Source organism: Strongylocentrotus purpuratus, unplaced genomic scaffold (assembly GCF_000002235.5).
Source record: "Strongylocentrotus purpuratus isolate Spur 01 unplaced genomic scaffold, Spur_5.0 spur5_scaffold_1, whole genome shotgun sequence".
In the NCBI taxonomy this organism is placed as follows: domain Eukaryota; kingdom Metazoa; phylum Echinodermata; class Echinoidea; order Camarodonta; family Strongylocentrotidae; genus Strongylocentrotus; species Strongylocentrotus purpuratus.
Genome location: NW_022145594.1, coordinates 337,348 through 351,977, shown reverse-complemented (window position 1 = coordinate 351,977; position 14,630 = coordinate 337,348). Strand labels below are relative to the sequence as shown.

Here is a 14,630-nt window from a genome sequence, read left to right as displayed (position 1 = left end):
CCACTATGCCACCCTTTTTTTGATGGCAGCACCAATAAGGCTCTTGCCTTTTGTAATTGAGCCGTCTCTTCGTTCATGCATTGTTTTTTCATGATCTCCTCTACAATTTGTGTCAATGTACTCTTTAAAAAAAATTAATGAATGAATGGAGTAAATGTCAAATTGAAGTTGAACCATCATCACAATTATAACTATCACCATCATCATCATTTTTACCAAGTCCATCATCATCATCAATTTCATGCACCATCACTACCATCATCATAATCATCACAACCGCCATAATTTATCACCATCGCCATTACCATCACAATAATACAAGGAAAATCAGTATAAACATTATTTTTTTCATTATATAAATTGAGATATTTTAAAAACTCATATCTATCTAAACACAAACACAATTCACTAAATGAATTCATATTCTAGACAGCCCCGACTTCATGACAAAGATAAAATTGAAAATTAAAAAAAACAGAATTGATGTAATTTAATATAAAAATTCTGCAATATATATAAGTGAATGCAATATAAAACATGATATATTTGGCATTTCTGAAATGCTTTGGTGTTTGAAATACTTTGAGATTGAAATAAAGTACCGTAGTCAGGGATTTAAACCACACAAAAGCATACCTGAAGCGAAATAAAGTCAAAAATACTTCCAAACATTACTCCTTTCCAACAAAACAACCTAAACATAGCCATATTTTTCAGTTGGCATTAAAGTCTGAGCCGTCAACAATTAGTTTGAAGAAGAAAAATCGACAAATGATCAGTTCTGTCGTGACAAAAACATTACAAACACAGCATTTCTAGATGAATTTCAGAGAGAAAGGCTAGTAAGTGTTCACACAGAGAGAATATTCTTAGGGTAATCTCAGAGAAGTAACATAACATATTAACAAATAGTTTCATGGGACATAAACAAAAAATCGCATTGACACCCAATCAGCACATTGAAAACAACACCTCCTCCATGTTTCGGCCTTTGACTACGTCTTACATCAACGTGAAATTATGCAACTAAGAATGTACCATTAAGCGTACACAGTATTTACAGACATTTGTAGCACAATTAATACATAATGGTTAGAAGACATTCTTCAACAAACATTGCCTAATGGCCACAAGATTTTTCCCTTTTGAGAAATCTAATTACCAGCCATTTGAATTCATGTTTTGCATAGAAATAGATATCTCCTCGCATGTACATTTCAATATTTCAATTCTCATAACTTACCATTGGGATTACACAATGGATCTTTCTAGCAAAGGCATGAATGCAATAAGCTTAGATTAGATTTAAATGAGCTTGTGAGCAGTGTTCTGTTTATTGAAGGATTGGAATTTCATCTATCTTGCTTCGATGTCAACGAACCATGCCGAGGCGCGGTATGATGTAACAAGGCAACCCAGATAGAGAGATGATGACGACGAGCATAATCGCCATGCAGCAGGCATTATATCTGAAATAGACAGAAAGGAATTTATAAGTTATTTTAACTTTGAATGAAAACTTGGTTGACAACTTAGAATCACGAGACTAGCCACCAGTTATTTCAATGGCATGGGTTAGAATCCTACCGCTGCCACCGTGTAATGTGGTGGTGTTGTTTGGCTGTATTACTAGAACACATGAACTTCGTTTTGACAGTGCAGCATGGTTGTATTTGATCATGTAAGGTCAATATATAACATATATGAGATCACATATCACAGATATTACAGTCGCTTTTACCTTTCAATACTTCGGTCCTATCAGCCAATAAGAGACCAACAAGAGACTAAACAAGAAATTATATTAACTCCAATGGCCAAAAGTTGGTTGGTTTGGAGTTGGTGCAGAGACGGTGTAGAGTCGGTGCAGAGGTGTGATCGAGGTATTACAGAGGCATATGTGAATGACTGACTCTGATCGATGTCTCATCAAATTACATTACGACTGAACCACAGCTCAAACGCACAATCTTTACATCTTAAGTCAAAGTCTTAAGCACTGTACTACAAACATCCTCTCAAAGGTCTCATTACTGCATACATGCCAACATTTGAAAATCAGAAATCTGTACAAATTATGCAATTTAAAAAAAAAAAGAGGAACAATCCTAACTCTCCTATTCAATACTACAGACAAATTTGTACAGGAAGAGGAACACCTGCATTAAAATGATAATTATCTTCTCCCAAAAAGAGGAATGTTCCTCTTTAATCTGAACAGTTGGCATGTATGTTACTGTGTATTCCTTTGGTATTCTTTCATCAGGGTTCCCAGGATTTCATGAAAACAAAAATTCCAAATTTGTTTATCAATGATAAATGGTTTTAAAATTCCAAGATCCAGTGGATACAATCTTTGGACACGAGACGAAAAAATAAGAGACCGTTTTTCTTTTAAGGCCAATGAAATTTGCTGATTAATCCCAGATTTTAGCAACTTTTTTTCTTTATATTCCCTGATATGCAGAATAGCTGGTAACCCGTTCATAGAACGGTTTCCATATAATCTCGATGATTATCTTCATAGAACAGCTAGTATGGAAGGAGTAGGTGTCTTACCCATCTCACAGAGCACACCAGCGTATCCAACGGGGCATTCACAGGTGGCCGAGGATGTGGCGTCGTCTAGGAGACACATACCGCCATTCTGGCAAAGGCAGATATCTGTATAAAGAAAATAAGGCAACATCAGTATAAAACATTCAAATAAAAGATAAAAACTATAAATCTTTTGCTCATGAAAAATAGGTATATGAGAGCCAAGTCAAGTAAAAAAATTCCAAAGCTGATATAATTTATTCAATGGCATACAAACTTATTGAATGCCACTTTTTGCTGATGCCCCACCAGGTTGTCAAGGCTTTCCATGAAAGAGCAACTAAATTTTAATACCAAGTTGTTCTCAATGACAAGTAACATTATAACTGTTATAAGATACTGAAATCAACACATTTGATTGGCTGAGAGCAAATTTGTCATAGAATTTTAGCGTTAATTATTGATAAGAGGTTTTATAAAACAAGGCCCATGTCTGATGGATGGATGCCAAAGACAGAAAGAGGACAGATTCAGAATAACAGAATGTTCTTACAGCTAAGGTCAAGCATCTCAGCTTCTCTCCTCCTCCTGCCGTTGTTGATACACAGGTATCGGGATGGGATGTAGAAGCACTGTTCACTGGGAGCGCATGGGTTGCTGGAACAAGGGTTGGCACCAACTGAAAATACACACAAACACATGACAATGATTATAACAATAATAATGATAATAATACAGTGACACCTGTATATAAAGACCGTTCAAGGGAGACATTAAATGTCTTTAAAGACTGGTGGTCTTTATGAACAGGTTTCAATGAGAAACAATATTCAAGGGAAACAAAATATGTGGCCTTTCTATGCAGGTGGTCGCTAAACAGGTTTGACTGTAATAATGTCTGTCTCTCACATAGTACTTGACCATTAACTGACCAAAGCGCAATACAGTATTATTATTACCCAGGTCACTGGATTCAATTATTATTTTGCACATTACAGTGCACATTCTCCACTCCCTGGGAGGGCATTCCAGCTAGTCACTTTCTAATAGATGCCCACACATGCTTATCTAATTATTTATTTATTAAACACCCATATGGGGAGGAAGGTAGATAAAATGCTATTGCACTTCAAGGACATAAACAGATGGGGTTCATGCAAATTGATAGCAACTCGATACCAATTTCAATTTCAGTTTGTACTTATGCAATTGATTGGAGTTGTGATTTATCGATCAAAACATTTTATAAGATGAGTTATAATATGCCCCTCAGAGCTTGGGTCGAACCAGACATCAAGGGAAACAATACCGGTAGTTTGGATGTCAATTTATGTTCACAGCTGCCTAATACTTTGTAAACCTTTAACAGGTCTTCACAACAGTTTTTCTAGAAGGGGGTCAGAATTTTGGGGGTCCAGACTCAGATTTTGAGTGCCCACGTGTTGCGGTGCCTGTTGGTGTAAAGGCTTACCTTTAAAACACTTCCGACATGCCAAAGAGTTACTTAAGGAAGTGCAGAACTTGCTGACAAATCAACATTAACTGACCTAAGACTGAAACAGAGAAATCACAGTGTCCATGTTGCCAGAGCTGTCCGTAGCAGTGAAGGTCACAGTGGTCACGCCAACCGGGATAAGGGTTCCGGAGCTGAAGTCACTTGTGATCGACATGACGTCATCAGAGTTATCAGTAGCAGTCAGTGCTGACCACGTAGCTACAGCACCTTGGGCGTTTTGAGAGGCGAACACGGTTTGGTCTGAAAGGCAGTTCGACAGGACTGGGGCTGTGTTGTCTAAGAAAAATCAACAAGTTTATTAGAATAATATTTAGAGCTTATTTTCAACACTTTAGTTACGATCTTCGCTCGTTTGTCACACATGCTATTTTGCACAAAACGATAGGAACAAAATGAAAATCAAAGACGATTTTGATTTTGGTTAGGTTCTAGTGCATAATTGTTAAAAATCATCAGTTAATCATACAAAGGTAGAACAATAATCGTAATTGGGGTATGGAGCTGGGAAATACATGTACTATCTTGATTGGGCTTAATGTTACCTATCATGCCTTCTGCCTTGCGGATGCGTCTTTTTGTCCCCCCCCCCCACCCCCCCCCCCTCCCCCCCATTTCGCTAAGCCACCTAATGGACATTGGACATGGTGGAATTATTTTAGGCGCATGTGGCGTGGGGTCAGTTTAAAGAGAAGGTTGAGTTCTGGGAAGAGGTGAACAAAAATTTGTGAGCGTTATCATTGTATTATGCAAGTGTGAAAGAACATCAGCTAAATCTTTAAAGTATCAATTTACTGTAAATTGATAGGTGCTTTTTCCACACACCATTTCTGCACTACATGACACGCCTTACAGCTACTAGCCTCACTTATCATCCCAGTCCCAGTATAGCTTCCTGAGTGAGCTGCTAAAGGGATTACTCCATCAAGAATCAAGTACAGGAGTCTCTATACAGGACGTACCATCGGTAGACAAGACATTGAAGTCGAAACTGCACGTGACAAAGTTCCCAGTGGGGTTGGTAGCTGTGTAAGTGACCTCAGTAGATCCAACAGGGAAGAACTGCCTAGTGGTCGGTTGACCGTCGGGGTAGCGGAGTCAGAGTTGTCTGATGCCACAGGAGCCAGCCATGAAACCATCGTGGTCGAGGTACCAGGGCCGGCATTGGCAACGATGTCGGTCAGACAGCCGGTCAGGATGGGGTTCTTTCTGTCGATGACCACTGTGACAAAGAAATTGGATGAAAATTATGTCAGAGATAGGGAATATGTACATGCAGTCTTCATTTTTAAGAAATATGAGGTGCTTCCTCTATCCAGAGATATATTTATCTCCTCAGATATGGTACAAATTTGAATCATTTCACTACCTACATTTTTACAATTTTAATCTGCTCATGAAACACAGACAAATGCCAAACATAGCAAAATGTTTATATGCAGTAAAAATTTGAACCAAACAGTTGCTGTAATAGAGAGTAAAGGGTTCACGTCATGTTCACTTGTCGTCCAGGTTACTGGTTCTAAACAGAGCCTGTCAATGAGGTTCACTGCACAATCATTCAAACAACAAGCTAGAGCAGGGCAAAGTCAGTGTTTGGCACCGGTATGATCACCACATCATGGTTTAGCACAAATTGTTTGGAACCAGCAACCTTGACAACTTGGCCAGTATGACGTCACACCTTGGTACTCTATACATAAATGGGTCAGTTAAAGCAAGTTCTTTTTTCAAAGCATGATTTCACAATAATGTCTTACACTCCCAAAACAAATCTTTAAAATAATTAAAGGACAATCACTAACCTCCACTTGAAGTGACAGTGACCTCAAAGCTGCATGTTGAGTAGAAACCAGCGTTATGACCAGATAAGTGCCAACATCAAAGGAATCACCAGGCGAGTAGTTGCTGACTGCTGTGATGGGTTCTGAGGCGTCCATAGTTGTAGAGACGTCCCAGGAGGCTGTGGCAGTGCTGGCACCCGCCGCAGCCTAGACGAAGACGTTACTGAGACAGAACGTGATCTCTGGGGCAGAAGTGTCGCTGCTGTTTGTGGTGGAGATCGAATCCAGATTCAATTTTTATTAATTAATGCAATGAAGATTAGGTCTGAGAAAGCTTCAATCAGAGAAAGTAAAAATGCTCCAAAGATGATAAGTCCGTGGTCAAATTTTCTACATGAACCAATTCCCAAATACAGCTCTGGACCACATACTATATCTAATGTTCACTTAGTTAAAAGAACTAACCTTGAACCCAATTCCAACCCTAATCTTAATCTTCAACAAAATAAAGTCTAGAGCAGTTTAGATCAACAGATAAGGATCACCTTGCAATACGATTGAAAAATCAAAAATGTCAAATTTGAAAGAGCTTTATTTTAATTGCTTCATGGTAACTATAATAAATAGGAATCACTTCTGTTTCAACCAACGGTAGACCTTTGCTGTATACATGGTCAATCAAAGTATCACCTTCAGTGGTTGATTGCTTTACATGTTGTGTATAGCCATGATTACACATCAAGTCTTGTATTCTAGATGACTGTTTTAATAAGTTATCATTGAAGTCGCCCATTACAATACATTTTGTACCCACTTTATGTAGCTCTTCTAATAAGTTATTCAAACACTCACAGAAGTCTTTTATTCTGTATGTCGGAGGGCGATAAACAACTGCAATGACAACAGAAACAGGAGAGGTTATAAGAAAAGCAATAAACTCTAGATTATCAATCTTTATATCAAGTCTGCTTGAAAATTCATTCTTGCTATAAACTGCAACACCTCCATGTGACTGGTCCTTGAACTGTTGCCTTGAATCACTTGTGATAGAATAAGAGTTATATCTTGATTGATGATACAACTTGAAATGAGCTAAGAATAATTTAAAAGCATCATCCTTATCCGATAGCCATGTTTCAGTCAAACAAATAATATCAGAATTCAGGAATGTTGGATTGCATTGTAAGTCTACATAATGTTGTTTTAATCCTTGAATATTGTGCAACATTATGCATAAACCATCATTATATGTTTCCTCTGCTATAGAAGTTTCCAAGAAATTGCTCATATCATTAAGGTGTTTTTTAATCTTTGGATCACAGTATATAACTTTTGGATGAAAATCTTCAATGGTAAGTCCAGATAAAGAAGTTACACGACTCAGGCCTACATAGCTATGTCCAGATGCAAATATTTTTTTCAGTGACACTACTACTTTATTTAAAGTCATGCCTTGTACTTTGTGAACCGTGCAAGCATAAGCCAATTTGAGGGGAAATTGCTTTCTCGTGTAATTTTTACCCATTGATTCTTCACACATTTTGATTGATTGAATGCCAATTTTCTGGCTATCAAATTTTACACTGATGCAGTATGGCTTGGATTCATTATTTCGTTTTACTATTTCTGCAACTGTACCTATACATCCATTTGTCAAACCTATATTGGTATCAATATTTTTTAAAAGCATCACTCTGGCATTCAAAGCAATTGACAGATTGCTAGGCAAAGAACTTTGACTAGATTTACATGGTTCGGTACATCTTTCGTCATTATCCTTGCTGTTATTTCTGTCTTCAGCTTTAATACATATAATATCTTCACATTTACTGTGCAACATTCTGTTATTCCATTCATTTACTTGTTTATTAGTTGAATAGATGTGCATATCTTCTTCACATTCTTCACCAGTTTCACGAGAGGTAAGGATTGATAAATCTGCATCTGATAAAGTGTCTTTCTTTTCCTTAACTCTCAATCTATTCAAGAGTAGAGCAAATGCCAAATCTTCCTTTTGTCTCATTATTTCAACCAGTTCTACCTTTTTGAAATTTTCAGACCACAGCGATTGTTCTACTGATTCCTTATACAAGGGTTTTCCTTTCACAGGTGGTAATTGATAAAAATCTCCAACTGCCAATACCGAAACGTTACCGAATGGACAATCAGTGCGTGATTGCTTAATTTGTCTTAATCGACCGTGTATGTAGTACAGCAATTTGGAATCTACCATGGAAATTTCATCTATGATCAAAATTTGCAACTGTCCAAGCTTATTACGAAGGGTGTTAATTTTTTCTTCACCAAGTGGTTGATAAGGAAATTTGGCGTTGATTGAAACTGAGAGCGCACTGTGAATTGTAGATCCTTCTATATTGAATGCAGCTATGCCAGTTGGTGCAACTTTCAAGATTGAAATGTCATCAGGATTAACCATCATTTTACCAAGTATGCGTACAGCTTCGTGGTATATACATTTTATTAAATAAGATTTTCCTGTTCCTGCACCACCACTAATAAGTACATGAAAAGGTTGACTTTCTGTACCATTCACTTTCTCTAAGCACCATTGTCTAATTTTGTAAAAGATTTCTTTTTGCTCATTGTTTAAACATCGAATCAAACTATTTGATTCATGTTTTGAAATTCCATGCCTTCGAAATTCCACACTAGAAGTTTCATTCTTTTTTTCAGGTTTGAAATCTGGAATGTCCAATTCACATTCTGGTTCATCCATTTCAACGTTCGTCTTAGGATTTTCTAGTCTTTCTTTTTCACTTTCAGGACATAAAAGAGCCCACGCATCTTCTGGAGGACCAAATTTGTCCATGAAATGTTCAGCTTGTTCTATGGCTCTTGAATTTCTTTCGTACTCTTTACAATGTTTGTCTACTATTGATTTTACACTTTCCAAATTGCCTCCCTGTAGTTTGACACTACCTGTTTCATAAAATTCCTTATATGTCTGAAACTGTGGTGGTTTTAACTGCTCATCATTACTAAATGGCAGGAAAAGTTGCAATATACTGAGGTAATATTTTTCTGGAGAAACTGTTTTAGAAAATCGTGGATATCTTACGACAGCAGCACTAGACCTTGTTCGTTTCTGAATGTATCCCGAATTATTTTTCAATTCAAATAAATATGGTGATGTTTTATTGCCTTTCACTTGCGATGCAGTTAGTATTCTGTAACATGCGCAGAATTTTGCAAGACACATAGTGTCAAATTCACTTCCATTGGGTCTAGCTTTATATCGATCAAGTTTATTTGCCATCCATGGACTCCTATCATCATCATCATCGTCAGGTCTACTTTGAATAACATGTAAAGGTAAACTCATTCTAACAGGATTTGGACCAACCGGAATAAATTCTACTTTTCGTGAACACTCTTTTAATCGAAGGGAACATACACGATACACACTCTCCTGTGCAGATACTTCTCGATTTTGCATGTAGACATTTCCGAGCTGTCTGATACTTTTTCTTGCATCATGATTTCCCTCATTTATTTCAGATTGAGCATGGCTTAAGAGCATTCCCATTTCTCTCTCTGATTTTGAAATGTATGATACAATATATCTAACACATGCATAAACATCCATAACAAATTGTAAGTCCATATTTGCATTCCATGCTCTCAGTAGAAAAGGATTGTACTGATTTATCCATACATCTTTGGGGTCTCTTTTCTTGATCAAAATTTCTTGTTTAGCTAATAACCTAGTTGCATTTTCAAATTCAGTCTGTGTTGTGTTACAATCTTTAAAAAGGTCTGAAACATTAGTGTAATTATTTTCCTGATTTACAGCATTTTTGATAGATTCTAATAATTGTTTTGCACTATCAATTTCATCGGGGTTACCCTCTTTGGGATAAAGTACACATGTTCTATCAGACGGTGGTCTTGGAAAATTGAACCGACATGTTTTCCCCTTCTTTTTACAAGATTTTGAATGCTTTTTGCTATGCTGCTGCACATGAGTGATTATTTCATGGAGTTCTGGATCTTCTTGTTCGGAAGGTATCTTGCAAGAAATGTATTTATCAATAAAGGAAACTACTTCCTCATCTGAACTATATCCATGCTCTGGTGCATCCTTTACCCAGAATAAACAATGTGTGTGTGGAGATCCTCGCTGTTGGAATTCAACACGATAAAAATAATCTATTACATGACCAATGGGATGTGCTTCAGACAAAATAACATTTTTCAAAAAAGTGTGAAATCTTTTGTCAAACATTCTTGCAACAGTCACTGGATTTGACTTTAAAAGTTCACATTTATCTGTCCAATCTAGGTCATTGATTTTTCGTTTATCACCTCTTTCCATTAATAAAGTATTTAATACTTCAGGCCATCTCATGTCTGCTGCCGAGAAACTTCCAAACCATGTAGGTATACCAAGCTGTCTCACCATGGCTAATAAATCTTTTTGTGTTGCAGACCAATATGGAGGAGAACCTCTTATCTGTTTCAGAAAGCGAAACCCTCTATCTGATTTTAATATGTCCTGAACTTTGTCAATTTGTTTTAAATCTTTGATAGTGATTGGTGCATCAGTATCACTTTTACTTGATGTTTTTCTCAATGCAATTGAAACACCGGACAAAACTTGTTGAATTTCATAAATGCACTGAGCATAAAAAATAAAATCTGTATTTTTAGCAAAGCGATTATCTACGTGCATTAGCCTATTTTGTAAATACCTTCCAAGGGTCACTCGTACACTTCTGACATCATGATAAGTTGGTTGACCTTTTGGAAATAATACAGGAAACGATTTTGGTTCATTGCTTTCATCTCTAAGAAGTGCTATGGGATTGTTGCCTTCACATGGAGCACAACAGAAAATATCATCAAAATGTTGATCAAGGATTTCTTGTCCAATATCAACTGGTTGCAAGCAGGTATCAAGTTGAATTCCATTTAACCTTGCTTCTTGGTCATCGGTTTCCTGTTCTTCAAAGTTTTGAATTGAATCGTCATTGTCGTTTGTTTCTGCACTACACATTTCTCCTGACAACGAATTATTCCAGTTTTCATTAATACTTATATCAGAATACCACTTATTGTTTTTCTTCAAATAGTGCAACCCATTTAGCACCTTAATTTTATTAACAAATTTATACTCATGATGGCCCTTATAAGATATTTTTCTTTTTAATTTCACACGGATTAATTGATCTTCTCTTTCTGGTGGAGGTAACATATTTACAGTTTTCATTGTATTCGAAGGCACACAAACAACTGGTCCATGAACTGCATTTTGACCTCCCTTAGGTAAACGGATTAATTTGAAAAAACTTATGTTACGTGCAATTAAATGTTGCTCTAAATTATTCAAGTCCTTCAATTCATCTGGAATCTCATGCAATTGCAAACTGTTAACACTAGCCTCAGCTGGTAATTTATTCACCAACAATTTTCTGTGGCATGTAAAGCATATCCATAAATGTCCACGAGATGAGTGCGCCAATCGACAGTTTTCATTACATTGTGAATTGCAAATGTGTAAATAGGACTCATTTATACACGTTTTGTTTTGGTAATTTTGTTTAATGCATTTTAAGACTTGACTTTGAAAAAGCAATTTCAGACATACACAACAGACATATTCTGGTCCATGAGAAATAACATTTCTGAAATTTTCTAGTACATTTTCTAATTTTTTGAAACTCATTTTCTTAAGTCCAGCGCGTTCTTTATTTTTTTCTGCGAGTCTCTGCCTATAATGCTGGTTAGATTGATACTTATGTTTTATTTTCTTCTTGCGCATATCTCTGAAGCATTTGTTAGATTGATAGTCATGCTTTGTTTTCTGTTTCATTTTCTTCTTGTGTTCATCTCTAAACAATGTATTAGACTCATATTTCAATTTTATTTTTTTCTTGTGTTCATCTCTAAACAATGTATTAGACTCATATTTCAATTTTATTTTTTTCTTGTGTTCATCTCTAAACAATGTATTAGACTCATATTTCAATTTTATTTTTTTCTTGTGTTCATCTCTAAACAATGTATTAGACTCATATTTCAATTTTATTTTTTTCTTGTGTTCATCTCTAAACAATGTATTAGACTCATATTTCAATTTTATTTTTTTCTTGTGTTCATCTCTAAACAATGTATCTGACTCATATTTCAATTTTATTTTTTTCTTGTGTTCATCTCTAAACAATGTATTAGACTCATATTTCAATTTTATTTTCTTCTTGTGTTCATCTCTGAAAGATTTATTAGACTGATAGTCATGCTTTGTTTTCTGTTTCATTTTCTTCTTGTGTTCATCTCTAAACAATGTATTAGACTCATATTTCAAATGTATTTTTTTCTTGCGTTCATCTCTAAAGGATTTATTAGACTCATATTTCAAATTTAGTTTCTTCTTGTGTTCATCTCTAAACAATGTATTAGACTGATACTTATGCTTTATTTTCTGCTTGTGTTCATCTCTGAAGGATTTGTCAGACTGATACTTTTGTTTAATCTTCTTTTTCTTTTCATCTCTGAAACATTCGTTAGAGTGATACTTTTGCTTCATTTTTGTCTTCTTTACATCACTGAAATCTCCTTTGAATTTGCAACCATCCATGTACTTCTCATTATTTTGAACATTATCGTATGCATCATGATCATTAATTGGTTTCCTTTTTGCTTTCATCCTTTCTTTAGCTAATTGTTGTCGTTTTCTTAAAGACTGCTTACATTTGCTTTTCTTGTTTTCTTTTTTAATTTGTTTTTTAGGGAATTCAATTGTAGAACCTTTTACTGGAATATTTGTACCTTGTAAGTTAGCACTGGATTGTGTTTTCTTTATATCTTTTAAAAGATCAAATGAAAGATTCTTTAATTCAGATTCAGATAATCGTATAAGTCTAATTGTCACTTTTTTCAATACAATTTGTTCATCATTTAAAACATCAATTACACCTCTATTCATAGTATGAACAATTCCTGATGGATAACTAGTAATTCTAGAAGCTGATTTTTTTTCCCTCTCATTTCTTTCCAGTTTGGGTTGTTTTGTTTTGCAATATCTATGCATTTTTGGAGAAGACATCTTTTTTGATTTAGCACACTTCACACTTTCATGAATTGTGTCACCTATTCTCTTTCTTTTTGAAATAAAAATGTCTTCACTTTTTCTGCTTACACTTGGCACAAACGTTTCTTCAATTTCATCTTTCGTTGCGCAAGATCCGTATTCAAATGAAATATTTTTTAATTCAGATTCAGATAATCGTATCAGTCTAATTGACACTTTTTTCAATGCAATTTTTTCATTCAGTATCTTTAAAGGGTCATTTCCAATGAACATGTTTCCTTTATTTAAAACATCAGCAACACCTCTATTAATAGTATTACAATTTTCTGATGGATAACTAATAATTCTAGAAGCTGATTTTTTAGCCCTCTCATCGTTTTCCAGTTTTGGTTGTTTTGTTTTGCAATATCTATGCATTTGTGGAAAAGACATCTTTTTCGATTTAGCACACTTTACACTTTCATGAATTGTGTCACCTTTTCTCTTTCTTTTTGAAATAAAAATGTCTTCACTTTTTCCGCTTACACTTGGCACAAACGTTTCTTCAATTTCATCTTTCGTTGCGCAAGATCCGTATTCAAATGAAATATTTTTTAATTCAGATTCAGATAATCGTATCAGTCTAATTGACACTTTTTTCAATGCAATTTTTTCATTCAGTATCTTTAAAGGGTCATTTCCAATGAACATGTTTCCTTTATTTAAAACATCAGCAACACCTCTATTAATAGTATTACAATTTTCTGATGGATAACTAATAATTCTAGAAGCTGATTTTTTAGCCCTCTCATCGTTTTCCAGTTTTGGTTGTTTTGTTTTGCAATATCTATGCATTCGTGGAAAAGACATCTTTTTCGATTTAGCACACTTTACACTTTCATGAATTGTGTCACCTTTTCTCTTTCTTTTGGAAATAAAGATGTCTTCACTTTTTCCGCTTAGACTTGGCATAAACGTTTCATCAATTTCATCTTTCGTTGCACAAGATGCATATTGTTTGGATAGTTTACTTTTATTGTCTTTAAGCATTTCACTATGAATAGATCTCTGTTTATTACATGTAACTTCCTTTGTTTTTTTTCCTTCGTCAATAACCAAATCAATACATTTAACATCAGTAACACCATTTTTCAAGACTGATAAATTGGAATATTTAATATCTTCAATAATTATTGTATCACTTTCACTTTCATTGTCTTCAAGCATATCACTATGAACAGATCTTTTTATAGTACATGTAACTTCCTTAGTTTCACCCATTCTTTTCTTTTCATGAATTGAACATGGTTCAATTTCCTTGGTTTTTTTTCCTTCGTCAATACCCGAATCAATACATTCGACAGATTCAACATAATCAAAATGTACACCTTTAACATGTAATAGATAAATGCCTCTCATATTTGATTCATGTACAATTCGTCCAGGGTTATCCCATGAATACAGTCTCCAATTCAGATATGTATCACTGTAAATCAATATATCTGTTTCAAGCAGATGTGCCATCACAGCAATCTCTACCTCAGTGGCCCATTTACTATTGATTTGTGGTTTATTTCTACTGACATAGTCCTTAACTGATGAAAATTCATACCTTAAACAACCAGCAAATATATGTGAGTTTTGCAGCAAATGTTGGATACATGTCTGCCTCAGAATGTTGTGATTAACTTCCTTCCCTGTCAGACAAAGAGAGATTGACCTGTAAAAACAATTTCCATCGCCAGTAATATTAGTAATAATAGCA

At 35.2% G+C, this 14,630-nt stretch overlaps 1 long non-coding RNA gene across 8 annotated transcripts in view; it reads right to left on the bottom strand.

Annotated features, from left to right (window-relative positions):
* Nucleotides 1–475: 475 nt before the first annotated feature.
* Nucleotides 476–14,630, bottom strand: part of LOC585483 — a 32,696-nt gene continuing 18,541 nt past the window's right edge. The window contains exons 5-13 of one of the 8 annotated variants that reach the window (XR_004062502.1): nt 14,478–14,585; nt 10,548–10,596; nt 6,688–6,726; nt 5,857–6,097; nt 5,014–5,273; nt 4,086–4,330; nt 3,092–3,217; nt 2,560–2,664; nt 476–1,469 (exon numbers count right to left, since the gene is read on the bottom strand). This is a non-coding gene — a long non-coding RNA (uncharacterized LOC585483). Of the gene's footprint in view, nt 1,470–2,559; nt 2,665–3,091; nt 3,218–4,085; nt 4,331–5,013; nt 5,274–5,856; nt 6,098–6,687; nt 6,727–10,547; nt 14,586–14,630 lie in introns of all 8 variants that reach the window. The other 7 variants (XR_004062497.1, XR_004062499.1, XR_004062485.1 and 4 more) reach the window with 7 other exon arrangements.